Below are 14,413 nucleotides of genomic sequence, written 5' to 3' on the forward strand. Positions count from 1 at the left end.
GTTTCAGGAATCCGAGAATAAGCTTAGTTTCATGAGTTCTTCACGATTTCGGATTTTGCTATAAAATGAATTCCTTCACTCAAACTAAATTAAAACTGCTAAACCGCTAATCTGTTACATGTAAGGCAGATGTCAAATTCACTGAAATAGGATTATTCGGTATTCGGCCAATCGAGCTGTAGCAGCTTCGGTAAAAGAGTATAAGTTGAAGAGTTTGTGAATAAAGGTGTGCGCACACATAGTGAGCTGTAGGAAAATAGGCAGGGAGCAATGCCGGCTGGGGTATATGTTCTTGTATGTTGTCTGACTGTTTGATTTGAATGTGTTGTGTAAGTGTCCTGTTGAATGTTACATGTTTGGGCTTTGACACGCTTCACTGTGGTTGTTAACTGTGTGGTGTGTCCTGAAATGTTATATGTTTGGGCTGTGTGACATGCTTAATGCTTGTCAGTAGCTACCCACTTATTCATATATAGCAACTGACAACATAAGAAGTCCGGACATACTTTGATAGAGTAGTTGTAGAAGTATCCTTATTGATAATAGATAAACTAATTCATAGTGATAGAACAGTAGATGAACATGTGCCTGCACATGTCTCACGAAAATAAAATGGATGTATTATTTCTGACGGCAGAGCAATACTGCCAAACTTATGAGTTCTTGTGGCAAACTTGATTCAGTGTCTTGACGTGTATACGCTGTTTCGCTGACTTGATTGTCACAAGAAACAAAGTGTGTTTGATAAGATCCGACCATTTTATTACGGGAGGATCACTATGTATGGATTCTGATGTGACTGATAAACCCATTCGTATCTTAAGCATAATCTAATACGTGAGACAACGCCCTGGCACACGATAAAAAAAAAAAGAGAGAGCGGTTTTGTGTCCCCACAGTCCATAATGTAGAAAAGAGAGAATTTCTGATTTGGTGTGTGTGCTCATAGTGCAGAGTGTAGAGAAAAGAAAGCCGTTTTGGTGTCACGGGTGTTGTGACTTACACACACACATTTCTGAATTGAGAAAAGAAATTATTTTAGAGGAAGCAGTAGAGTTTAGATCCCACATTTGTTGATAGGCATTCATTTATTTCTTCACTTCTGATGAAGTTTCAACAATAAACAACAAACTTTGTATTATGAGAAAGAACCAGACTCATTCTTCAGGAATCCGAAAATAAGCTCTATTTTACGAGTTATGCACGAATTCGGATTCTCCTATAAAACGAATTCCTTAACTCAAACCAAGTTAAGACTGCTTTGTCCTTCATATTTATTCATGTCTAATCAAGTTTAAACGATAAACAACGTTGTACTTTGTAGAATGAGAAAGAACTTCTTCAGCAATAAGCATCTCTCGACATATGACGAAGTACAGATTTTTCTATAAAATTAATTACTTCTATCAGCCTGACTTAAAACTGTTTGTCCTCGTAATTTATCCACTTCAAATCAATTTTCAACAATTAAAAAAATGTTGTAGTTTCAGAAAGTACAACTTAATCTTCAGCAATCAGTATAAAAAAGGTGCAAATGCTAACCATACATACCTAAAAGGTGGAGCGGAAGTATTCGGCTGCAAGTAGGTGTGAATGTCCGACCATAATTTGTAAAAAGTGGGTAAGAAAAGGTTCGAATGCCCGACTATATATTAACAAAAGCGGGAGGAGAGGTCTTCGGATGAGAGTGGGTGAGAATACCCAACCATAATCTATAAAAAGCGGTGAAAAAAAATATGTGAATGCCCCATAGAACACTAAAAGGTGGAGCGGAAGTGTTCGGCTGCAAGAAGGTGTGAATGTCCGACTATATTTGGTGAAAAGCAGGTGAAGCAAGGTCTGAATGCCCAACCTTACATCATCAAAAGCGAGATCAGAGGTGTTTGGCTGCAAGAAGGCTATAGTTTGCCAAAAGCGGGTAAGGTGCGAATGACCGACTAAATATCAACAAAAGTGGGGGTGGAGGTCTTCGGATGCAAGTGGGTGTGAATATCCCACCATACAAGTATGGTGGAGAGGAAGCTGTGAATGGCCGACCATAGTTTGGAAAAAGCGGGTAAGAAAAGGTTCGAATGCCCGACTATACACCATAAAAAGCGGGAGCGGAGGTGTTCCGCTGTAAGACGGTGTGAATGTCCAACCATAGTTGGTAAAAAGCGGGTAAGAAAAGGTTAAAATACCCGACTGTACACAATCAATAGCGGGAGCAGAGTTGTTCGGCTACAAGAAGGTGTGAAAGTCCGACCATGGTTTGTAAAAAGCAGTTAAGAAAAGGTTCGAATATCCAACCAAACATAATCAAAAGCGGGAGCAGAGCTGTTCGACTGCAAGTAGGTGTGAATATCAGATCATAATTTGCAAAAAGCTGATGAGAAAGGGTGAGAATGCCCGACTATACACTATCAAATGTTGGAGCGGAGGTGTTCGTCTGTGAGTAGGTCTGAATGTCCGACCATAATTGCTGAAAAATGTGTTAGAAAAGGTAAGAATGCCGGACCATATATCATCAAAAGCGGGAGAGGTTGTGTTCGGCTGCAAGAAGGTGTGAATGTCCAGCCATAATTACTCACAAATGGGTAAGAAAAGGTACTATTGCCAGACCATATATGATCAAAACAGGGAGCGGAGATGGTTCAGCTGCAAGAAGGTTTGAATGTCCGACTAAAGTTTGTAAAAAGCGGGTAAGACAAGGTGTGAATGCCCGACAATATATGATCAAAAGAGGAGCGGAGGTTTTTGGCTGCAAGAAGGTTTGAATGTCCAACCATAATTTGTAAAAATCGGGGAAGAAAAGGCTCGAAAGCCCGACTATACACCATCAAAAGCGGCAGCGGAGGTATTCGGCTGTAAGAAGGTCTGAATGTCCACCCATAATTACTGAAAAATGGGTAAGAAAAGGTGCGAAAGCCCAACCGCACATGATCATAAGTGGATGAGAAGGTGTTCGCAAGTAGGTGTGAATGTAAGATCATAATTTGTAAAAAGCGGGTAAGAAAAGGTAAGAATGCCCAACCATAAATTATCAAAAGCGGCAGCAGAGTTTCGGCTGGTATTTATCAATGTCTAGATAGATTTCAACAAAAAACAACGTTGTACTTTGCAGTAAAAGAAAGTGCAAATCAAAAGTTTTAGGAATCCGAGAATAAGCTTATTTTCATGAGTTCTGCACGATTTCGGATTTTATGTATAAAATGAATTCATTCACTCAAACCAAGTTAAAACTGCTTTTTCCTTCATATGTACCCATTTCTACATATATTTCAAGCATAAACTTCCTCATACTACCCTGAATGAGAAAGAACCACACTTGTGATTAAGCCATACGCCCCTTTTGAGGAGTTCTGCATGATTTGGGATTTTATCTATAAAATTAATTCCTTCACTCAAACTATGTTAAAACGGCTTTTACCTTCATATTTATCAATGTCTCGATAGATTTAAACAAAAAAACAACGTTGTACTTTGCAGTAAAAGAAAGAGCCAATCAAAAGTTTTAGGAATCCGAGAATAAGCTTATTTTCATGAGTTCTGCACGATTTCGGATTTTATGTATAGAATGAATTCATTCACTCAAACCAAGTTAAAACTGCTTTTTCCTTCATATTTATCAATGTCTAGATCGACTTCAACAAAGAACAACATTGTATTTTGCAGTAGAAGAAAGAGCAAAACTGAAGGTTTAGGAATCCGAGAATAAGCTTTTTTTCTTATGGGCAAGTGGGAACTGCTTTGTCCTTCATATTTATCAATGTGTAGATGGATTTCAACTTCTTCCTCTACTGCAAAGTCCAATGTTTTTCTTTGTTGAAGTCGATCTAGACATTTATAAATATGGAAGGACAAAGCAGTTTTAACTTGGTTTGAGTGAATGAATTCATTTTATACATAAAATCCGAAATCGTGCAGAACTCATGAAAGCAGGCTTATACTCGGATTCCTGAAACTTTAGTTTTGCTCTTTCTTTTACTGCAAAGTACAACGTTGTTTTTTTTGTTTAAATCTTTCTAGACATGGTAAATATGAAGGACAAATCAGTTTTAACATAGTTTGAGTGAAGGAATGCATTTTATAAAAAATCCCATACAAAATCCCAAATCATGCAGAACTCACGAAAAGCTTTTTCTCGCTTTTCACTGCTTTTTACAAACTTTGGTCGGACGTTCACACCTTCTTGCATCCGAACACCTCCGCTTCCGCTTTTGATGATGTATATTCGGGCATTCGAACCTTTTATTACCCACTTTTTACAAACCATTGTCGGACTTTCACACCTTCTTGCAGCCGAACACCACCTCTCCCGCTTTTGATGATGTATGGTCCAGTATTCTTACCTTTTCTAACACATTTTTCAGCAATTATGGTCGGACATTCACACCTACTCACAGCTGGACACCTCCGCTCCCGCTTTTGATCATACAATGTCGGGACATCGCTCCTTGTCTTACCAGCTTTTTACAAACTTTAGTCGAACATTCACACCTTCTTGCAGCTGAACACCTCCGCTCCCGCTTTTGATGATGTATAGTCGGGCTTTCGAGCCTTTTCTTACCCGGTTTTTACAAATTATGGTTGGACATTCAGACCTTGCAGCCGAACACCTCCACTCTCTCTTTTGATCATACATTGTCGGGCATTCGCACCTTGTCTTACCCGCTTTTTACAAACTATAGTCAGACATTCACACCTTGCAGCTGAACCTCCGCTCCCTGTTTTGATCATGTATGGTCTGGCAATACTACCCTTTCTTCCCCCGTTTGTGAGTAATTATGGCTGGACATTCACACCTACTTGCAGTCGAACAGCTCTGCTCCCGCTTTTGATTATGTTTGGTTGGATATTCGAACCTTTTCTTAACTGCTTTTTACAAACCATGGTCGGACTTTCACACCTTCTTGTAGCCGAACAACTCCGCTCCCGCTATTGATTTTGTACAGTCGGGTATTTTAACCTTTTCTTACCCGCTTTTTACCAACTATAGTCGGACATTCACACCGTCTTACAGCGGAACACCTCCGCTCCCGCTTTTTATGGTGTATAGTCGGGCATTCGAACCTTTTCTTACCCGCTATTTACAAACTATGGTAGGACATTCAAACTTTCGTGTATCCGATAACCTCCGCTGTCTCTTTTGATCATACATTGTCGGACATTCGCACCTTTTCTTACCCGCTTTTTACAAACCATGGTCGGACTGTCACACCTTCTTGTAGCCGAACACATCCGCTCCCGCTATTGATTGTGTACAGTCGGGTATTTAAACCTTTTCTTACCCGCTTTTCACCAACTATGGTCGGACATTCACACCTTCGTACAGCGGAACACCTCCGCTCCCTCTTTTGATGGTGTATGTTCGGGCATTCAAACCTTTTCTTACCCGCTTTTTCCAAACTATGGTCGGCTATTCACAGCTTCCTCTCCACCCACCTGCATCCGAAGACCTCCGCCCCAAATTTTGTTGATATTTAGTCGGACATTCGCACCTTACCCGCTTTTGGAAAACTATGGCCTTCTTGCAGCCAAACACCTCTGATCTCGCTTTTGATGATGTTAGGTTGGGCATTCAGACCTTGCTTCACCTGCTTTTCACCAAATATAGTCGGACATTCACACCTTCTTGCAGCCGAACACTTCCGCTTTTAGTGTTCTATGAGGCATTCACAAATTTTTTTTCACCGTATTTTATAGATTATGGTTGGAAATTCTCACCCACTCTCATCCGAAGACCTCTCCTCCCGCTTTTGTTAATATATAGTCGGGCATTCGAACCTTTTCTTACCCGCTTTTTACAAATTATAGTCGAACATTCACACCTACTTGCAGCTGAATACTTCCGCTCCACCTTTTAGGTATGTATGGTTGGCATTTGCACCTCTTTTTATACTGATTGCTGAAGATTAAGTTGTACTTTCTCAAACTACAACATTTTTTTATTTGTTGAAACTTGATTTGAAGTGGATAAATAAGGAGGACAAACAGTTTTAAGTCAGGCTGATAGAAGGAATTAATTTTATAGCAAAATCTGTACTTCGTCATATGTCGAGAGATGCTTATTGCTGAAGAAGTTCTTTCTCATTCTACAAAGTACAACGTTGTTTATCGTTGAAACTTGATTAGACATTAATAAATATGAAGGACAAAGCAGTCTTAACTTGGTTTGAGTTAAGGAATTCGTTTTATAGGAGAATCCGAATTCTTGCATAACTCATAAAATAGAGCTTATTTTCGGATTCCTGAAGAATGATTCTGGTTCTTTCTCATAATACAAAGTTTGTTGTTTATTGTTGAAACTTCATCAGAAGTGAAGAAATAAATGAATGCCTATCAACAAATGTGGGATCTAAACTCTAGTGCTTCCTCTAAAATAATTTCCTTTCTCAATTTAGAAATGTGTGTGTGTAAGTCACAACACCCGTGACACCAAAACGGCTTTCTTTTCTCTACACTCTGCACTATGAGCACACACACCAAATCAGAAAGGCTTTTTTCTCTCTTTTCTACATTATGGACTGTGGGGACACAAAACCGCTCTCTCTCTTTTTTTTTTTATCGTGTGCCAGGGCGTTGTCTCATGTATTAGATTATGCTTAAGATACGAATGGGTTTATCAGTCACATCAGAATCCATACATACTGATCCTCCCGTAATAAAATGGTCGGATCTTATCAAACACACTTTGTTTCTTGTGACAATCAAGTCAGCGAAACAGCGTATACACGTCAAGACACTGAATCAAGTTTGCCACAAGAACTCATAAGTTTGGCAGTATTGCTCTGCCATCAGCAATGATACACCCATTTTATTTTCGTGAGACATGTGCAAGCACCTGTTCATCTACTGTTCTATCACTATGAATTAGTGATCTATTATCAATAAGGATACTTCTACAACTACTATCAAAGTATGTCCAGACTTCTTATGTTGTCAGTTGCTATAAATGAATAAGTGGGTAGCTACTGACAAGCATTAAGCATGTCACACAGCCCAAACATATAACATTTCAGGACACACCACACAGTTAACAACCACAGTGAAGTGTCAAAGCCCAAACATTCAACAGGACACTTACACACATTCAAATCAAACAGTCAGACAACATACAAGAACATATACCCCAGCCGGCATTGCTCCCTGCCTATTTTCCTACAGCTCACTATGTGTGCGCACACCTTTATTCACAAACTCTTCAACTTATCCTCTTTTACCGAAGCTGCTACAGCTCGATTGGCCGAATACCCTTAGATCCTATTTCGGTGAATTTGACATCTGCCTTACATGTAACAGATTAGCGGTTTAGCAGTTTTAATTTAGTTTGAGTGAAGGAATTCATTTTATAGCAAAATCCGAAATCGTGAAGAACTCATGAAAGTAAGCTTATTCTCGGATTCCTGAAACTTTAGATTTGCTCTTTCTTTTACTGCAAAGTACAACGTTGTTTTTTTTGTTTAAATCTTTCTAGACATGGTAAATATGAACGACAAAGCAGTTTTCACATAGTTTGAGTGAAGGAATTCATTTTATAGATTAAAATCCCAAGAGTCTGCTGAGAAAAGAGAGTGAATGCGAAGTAGACTTTAACACGGCTCTGGGAGCGAGCCGAGTGCGGGCTAACCGGGAGAATTGCTTGAAAGAAACGCGACACTGAATGAGCGGTCAGAACAAAGCCTCAATACAGTTTTCCCGTGGTGTTTTTGTTGCTGCCTTGTCTTTTGCACAGAGTAAAAGACAAGGCAGCCATCGAATAGGGCCCGATTGTTCCTACTTGGTCAGCCGAGGAGCAAGGGGGGGGGGGGGGGCAAGCGTCTCAACCAAGCAAAGCTCACCATGGGGAAGGTGGCTATGCCAACTAGCCTGATGCCCTGCTCCCGCAGTGACGGATAATCGTACTCTGGTTTCTCTTCATAACGTACAACTCTTTCGCCTTTTACTAAAGACTTCTGTGGAGAGCAGCACTAATGAGTTGTTTCTATTTTTGGCAGGCTTTACCTTTGCGGGTGAAGCCCTTTCTGTCTGTGCAAAAGAAATCTTCTTACTGTGCAGAGTGACTTCTCTGAGTAGAGTCGCCTTACTTGTTGCGACTGTGCCGATGTTCGAAGCTGGAGTGCAAAGTTGTTGCTTGAATGGTGCTTGCTGGAGCGTGCGGGGGTGCAAAGTTATACCATTTAAAAGGGCTGAAGAGTGCTCAGTGCAGCAGGTGGGCGGAGGTGCATAGTGACACTCTGGCCACCTATGGCCATAAAAAGAACACCGCTACAAGTGCGCATTGTGCCAGGAAGGGCCCTCGGACGTGAACCAGTGGACAGTTGTCGCTTCTCGGCCTTTTGGCTAAGATCAAGTGTAGTATCTGTTCTTATCAGTTTAATATCTGATATGTCCTCTATACGAGGACTACATATTAAATGGATTTTCAAGAATAGGAGTTGAAAAAGAAGCTTGCTCCGTTCACTCCAAGCCTCGACCCGGTACTGCAGTGCCGCTGGGAACGGTGCGCTCTCCTCTGCTCTTGTGAAAAAGCAAACAGCGGTGCAGGATGGAAGTTTCAGGGAGCCCAAGATGAAACTTTCTTTTAATCTGCTGAGAAAAGAGAGTGAATGCGAAGTAGACTTTAACACGGCTCTGGGAGCGAGCCGAGTGCGGGCTAACCGGGAGAATTGCTTGAAAGAAACGCGACACCGAATGAGTGGTCAGAACAAAGCCTCAATACGGTGTTCCCGTGGTGTTTGTGGCTGCCTTGTCTTTTGCACAGAGTAAAAGACAAGGCAGCCATCAAATAGGGCCCGATTGTTCCTACTTGGTCAGCCGAGGAGCAGGGGGGGGGGCAAGCGTCTCAACCAAGCAAAGCTCACCAAGTAGGAACAATCGGGCCCTATTCGATGGCTGCAACACCTGAAAGAGATATTGATGCGAGACCCGATCAAATGCTTTTTCAAAGTCTAAATTTAAGATGACAAGCCGGGTGTTTCTGTCTCTAGCGTAATCAATGATGTCTCGAATCAGTACGAGGCTGTCGTTGAGTTGTCTCCCTGAGATGGCACAAGCTTGGTCTGGGTGAATTACCTCCTCTAAAACAGAGGACATCCGTGTCGCTAAAACCTTGCTAAAAAGTTTACAGTCAAAGTTTAAAAGTGTGATGTGCCTCCAATTCTTTAGGTCAGTCTTATCATTTTTTTTATAAAGTAGAGTCACTATTCCCACTCTAAAACTGTCAGGCAGTCGGTCGAGTTTTTCAAAATCTTTAAAAACATCTAAAACGTCTGATGATAAAAGGTCCCAATAGGTCAGATAGAATTCTGCAGGAAGCCCGTCTAAACCTGGAGCTCGACTTCTCTTAAAACCTGTTAGGCATTTTTTTAACTCTAAAGCAGTAAAATCCTGTGTCAAGTGTGCATTCTCTTTTACGGTTTTGTCAACGAATTTTAAAATTTCTGCCGATGTTTCCAAGTGCACTGGTTTCTCTTTGTACATGTTATTATAAAAGGTATGTACAGTTTCAATCATCTCTTGTGTGGATTTTGTTAAAAACCCATCTTCTCTTTTTAGATTTTGAATACACTCCTTTTTATTTATAACTTTCTTTCTTTTTCACCTTCCTCAATTTCCTGCTCCCTGCTTCTTACAAAAATTCCTTTACTCTTTATTTCTGCTAAAACTGACATTTCCTTTTTGACATCTTTGATTTCTTCTTTAAAGTCTATGCCACACTGATTTAGTTTAAAGTAGCGCTGTAAGCGTTTATGTAGTCCCATCATACATCGATTCTCTTTCCTTTTTTTACGTTTACCTTGCTGTTTAAAAAAAGTCTGGGTCGTTTCCTTCACCATTTCCCACCATTGTGCATGTGTTTCGTAGAGGTCTTGAAGGGTATGCCACTCTTTATAACATTCCCTGTACTGACTGACTATGATTTCATCCTCCAACAGGGAACAGTTGAGTTTCCACAGACCACTTCCTACCGTCACACCAGAAGGGGGTGAAAGGGTGCAGGAGAGCATAAGGTGGTCTGAAAAGAAAACAGGGGTTAATCTAACATCAGTGGGTGGGCAATCTCTAGTAAAGAAATAATCAATGCGAGAGGCTCTGGTGCCATCATGACTAAACCAGGTGAAGCCCTCCTCTCTGGGATGCATGGTTTTAAAACAGTCAGTAAGCTTAAAATCCCTGCATATGCCCTGAAGTAAAATCGAAGTCTTATCCACTTTAAAATCTACCCCTGCTCTTTTTCTATCTTTCCTGCTCAAGATACAGTTAAAATCCCCTCCTACAACTAAAGGTACTTGCCCTAGCATGTAAAGCTGTATATCTTCTAAAAGGTCATACCTTTAATTTTTTCCATTGAAACCATAAATATTGAAGAGGTTAAAGTCTTGCCCCATAAAATTCAAGTGTGCTAAAAGTGCCCATCCGTCTCTCACCACTGTGCTACCTTTCACCAGAACATGCGGATTTTTAATTAGAATGGCCACACCATCATTTTTATTTTGATTTGAGCCACTCCATATCGATAAATGGGGCCACATTTCCTCCCATTGTCTATGGTTTTTTAAAAAAGGTAGTCCACATTCTTGTATTAAAAACACATCTGATTTTATGGAGTCTAAGAAGAATAAAATACTCTGGGCTCTTGTCTTCGATTTCACACTTCTCACATTTAGTGTTGAGAAGGTGAGAACCATTAAAAGCATAAAGGAAAGTAGGTATGTCATTTTCGTTTTTCTAAGTTATCAAAACAAATTACACACTCAGGTTATTTCTTGGGAAACTAGCTCTTCCTTCATTTCTTTAGGTGAAAAGTGAGTAGGGTGATCTATATTTCCTTTTCGGACTCTCGGTGTTGGCCTCTGACGCAATGTTGCATTTAACTGAATTCTCACAGACTTCAACACTGAGTGGTGAGGCCTCTACAGGCCCCTCCCCTTTTTGCTCCTCACTTCCAATCCAAGCTTTTGGCGGGAAGTTTGAATTTATTGGGTCAACCTCTTCACTTTGTTCACCAACTGCCACCTTTGGTCCTTCTCTTTGTTGGCTTGACTGTGGCTTTACCGTCTTTAATTTGTTGGCAAAAGATTTAGGGCAATCTCTGAAGAGGTGATTTAATTCTCCACAGAGATTACATTTCCTGCCATTTGGACACTCTCCAAAAGTTTGCCCAATTTCTCTGCTCTTCCCACATAACACCTTGGTACAAGCCTCAACCAGGTGCCCATGCTCACCACACTTGCGGCAGAACTTGGGCTGCCCCTGGTAGTGGATGTAACCTCGGTTTTCAAGGTGGCCAGAGTGTCGCCCACCCGCTGCACTGAGCACTCTTCAGCCCTTTTAAATGGTATAACTTTGCACTCCCGCATGCTCCAGCAAGCACCATTCAAGCAACAACTTTGCACTCCAGCTTCGAACATCGGCACAGTCGCAACAAGTAAGGCGACTCTACGCAGAGAAGTCACTCTGCACAGTAACAAGATTTCTTTTGCACAGACAGAAAGGGCTTCACCCGCAAAGGTAAAGCCTGCCAAAAATAGAAACAACTCATTAGTGCTGCTCTCCACAGAAATCTTTAGTAAAAGGCGAAAGACTTGTACGTTATGAAGAGAAACCAGAGTACGATTATCCGTCACTGCGGGAGCAGGGCATCAGGCTAGTTGGCATAGCCACCTTCCCCATGGTGAGCTTTGCTTGGTTGAGACGCTTGCTCCCCCCCCCTTGCTCCTCGGCTGACCAAGTAGGAACAATCGGGCCCTATTCGATGGCTGCCTTGTCTTTTACTCTGTGCAAAAGACAAGGCAGCAACAAAAACACCACGAGAATCCCATATTGAGGCTTTGTTCTGACCGCTCATTCGGGGTCGCGTTTCTTTCAAGCAATTCTCCTGGTTAGCCCACACTCGGCTCGCTCCCATAGCCGTGTTAAAGTCTACTTCGCATTCACTCTCTTTTCTCAGCAGACTCTTGGGATTTTATCTATAAAATGAATTCCTTCACTCAAACTATGTGAAAACTGCTTTGTCCTTAATATTTACCATGTCTAGAAAGATTTAAACAAAAGAAACAACGTTGTACTTTGCAGTAAAAGAAAGAGCAAATCTAAAGTTTCAGGAATCCGAGAATAAGCTTACTTTCATGAGTTCTTCACGATTTCGGATTTTGCTATAAAATGAATTCCATCACTCAAACTAAATTAAAACTGCTAAACCGCTAATCTGTTATATGTAAGGCAGATGTCAAATTCACCGAAATAGGATCAAAGGGTATTCGGCCAATCGAGCTGTAGCAGCTTCGGTAAAAGAGTATAAGTTGAAGAGTTTGTGAATAAAGGTGTGCGCACACATAGTGTACTGTACGAAAATAGGCAGGGAGCAATGCCGGCTGGGGTATATGTTCTTGTATGTTGTCTGACTGTTTGATTTGAATGTGTTGTGTAAGTGTCCTGTTGAATGTTACATGTTTGGGCTTTGACACGCTTCACTGTGGTTGTTAACTGTGTGGTGTGTCCTGAAATGTTATATGTTTGGGCTGTGTGACATGCTTAATGCTTGTCAGTAGCTACCCACTTATTCATATATAGCAACTGACAACATAAGAAGTCCGGACATACTTTGATAGTAGTTGTAGAAGTATCCTTATTGATAATAGATCACTAATTCATAGTGATAGAACAGTAGATGAACAGGTGCTTGCACATGTCTCACGAAAATAAAATGGGTGCATCATTGCTGATGGCAGAGCAATACTGCCAAACTTATGAGTTCTTGTGGCAAACTTGATTCAGTGTCTTGACGTGTATACGCTGTTTCGCTGACTTGATTGTCACAAGAAACAAAGTGTGTTTGATAAGATCCGACCATTTTATTACGGGAGGATCAGTATGTATGGATTCTGATGTGACTGATAAACCCATTCGTATCTTAAGCATAATCTAATACATGAGACAACGCCCTGGCACACGATAAAAAAAAAAATAGAGAGAGCGGTTTTGTGTCCCCACAGTCCATAATGTAGAAAAGAGAGAAAAAAGCCTTTCTGATTTGGTGTGTGTGCTCATAGTGGAGAGTGTAGAGAAAAGAAAGCCGTTTTGGTGTCACGGGTGTTGTGACTTACACACACACATTTCTAAATTGAGAAAGGAAATTATTTTAGAGGAAGCACTAGAGTTTAGATCCCACATTTGTTGATAGGCATTCATTTATTTCTTCACTTCTGATGAAGTTTCAACAATAAACAACAAACTTTGTATTAAAAAAAAGGTGCGAATGCCTAACAATACATTATCAAAAGCAGGTGTGGATGTCAGATCATAATTTGTAAAAAGCTGATGAGAAAGGGTGAGAATGCCCGACTATACACCATCAAATGCGGGAGCGGAGGTGTTCGGCTCTGAGTAGGTGTGAATGTCCGACCATAATTGCTGAATAATGTGTTAGAAAAGGTAAGAATGCTGGACCATACATCATCAAAAGCGGGAGAGGTGGTGTTCGGCTGCAAAAAGGTGTGACTGTTCGACTAAAGTTTGTAAAAAGTGGGTAAGACAAGGTGCGAATGCCTGACAATGTATGATCAAAAGCGGGAGCGGAGGTGTTCAGCTGCAAGAAGGTCTACATGTCCATCAATAATTGCTAGAAAACATGAAAGAAACTTTTCGAAAATCAAACCGCACATGATCATAAGTGGGATAGGAGGTGTTCAGCTGCAAGGTGTGAATGTCCACCCTTAATTCCTGAAAAATGGGCAAAAAAAAAGTGTGAATGCCCAACCATACATCATCAAAAGCAGGAGTGGAAGTGTTCGGCTACAAGAAGGTGTGAACGTCCAACCAAAATATGTAAAAAGAAGTTAAGAAAAGGTTCGAATATCCAACCAAACATAATCAAAAGCGGGAGCAGAGCTGTTCGACTGCAAGTAGGTGTGAATGTCAGATCATAATTTGCAAAAAGCTGATGAGAAAGGGTGAGAATGGCCGACTATACACCATCAAATGCGGGAGCGGAGTTGTTCGGCTGTGAGTAGGTGTGAATCTCCGACCATAATTGCTGAAAAATGTGTTAGAAAAGGTAAGAATGCCGGTCCATACATCATCAAAAGCGAGAGAGGTTGTGTTCGGCTGCAAGTAGGTGTGAATGTCCAGCCATAATTACTCACAAACGGGTAAGAAAAGGTAGTATTGCCAGACCATATATGATCAAAACAGGGAGCGGAGGTGGTTCAGCTGCAAGAAGGTTTGAATGTCCGACTAAAGTTCAAATATATTAACAAAAGCGGGAGGAGAGGTCTTCGGATGAGAGTGGTTGAAAATTTCCGACCATAATGTATAAAATGCGGTGAAAAAAAGGTGTGATAGAACACTAAAAGGTGGAGCGGAAGTGTTCGGCTGCAAGAAGGTGTGAATGTCCGACTATATTTGGTTAAAAGCAGGTGAAGCAAGGTCT

General features: G+C 40.9%; 3 non-coding genes across 3 annotated transcripts; 2 read left to right on the forward strand and 1 right to left on the reverse strand.

Moving 5' to 3' along the window:
• Positions 1 to 7,880: 7,880 nt before the first annotated feature.
• Positions 7,881 to 7,994, forward strand: LOC140286938 (U5 spliceosomal RNA). Its single transcript, XR_011911344.1, has one exon. It is a non-coding gene; the product is annotated as a U5 spliceosomal RNA (small nuclear RNA).
• A 308-nt stretch (positions 7,995 to 8,302) lies between these two features.
• LOC140286941 (U2 spliceosomal RNA) lies at positions 8,303 to 8,493 on the forward strand. Its single transcript, XR_011911346.1, has one exon. It is a non-coding gene; the product is annotated as a U2 spliceosomal RNA (small nuclear RNA).
• Positions 8,494 to 11,482: 2,989 nt separating this feature from the next.
• Positions 11,483 to 11,596, reverse strand: LOC140286936 (U5 spliceosomal RNA). Its single transcript, XR_011911342.1, has one exon. It is a non-coding gene; the product is annotated as a U5 spliceosomal RNA (small nuclear RNA).
• Positions 11,597 to 14,413: the final 2,817 nt, after the last annotated feature.

The sequence above is a fragment of the Leuresthes tenuis genome, unplaced genomic scaffold (genome assembly GCF_036924035.1).
Source record: "Leuresthes tenuis unplaced genomic scaffold, fLeuTen1.0.hap1 SCAF_99, whole genome shotgun sequence".
Classification (NCBI taxonomy): domain Eukaryota; kingdom Metazoa; phylum Chordata; class Actinopteri; order Atheriniformes; family Atherinopsidae; genus Leuresthes; species Leuresthes tenuis.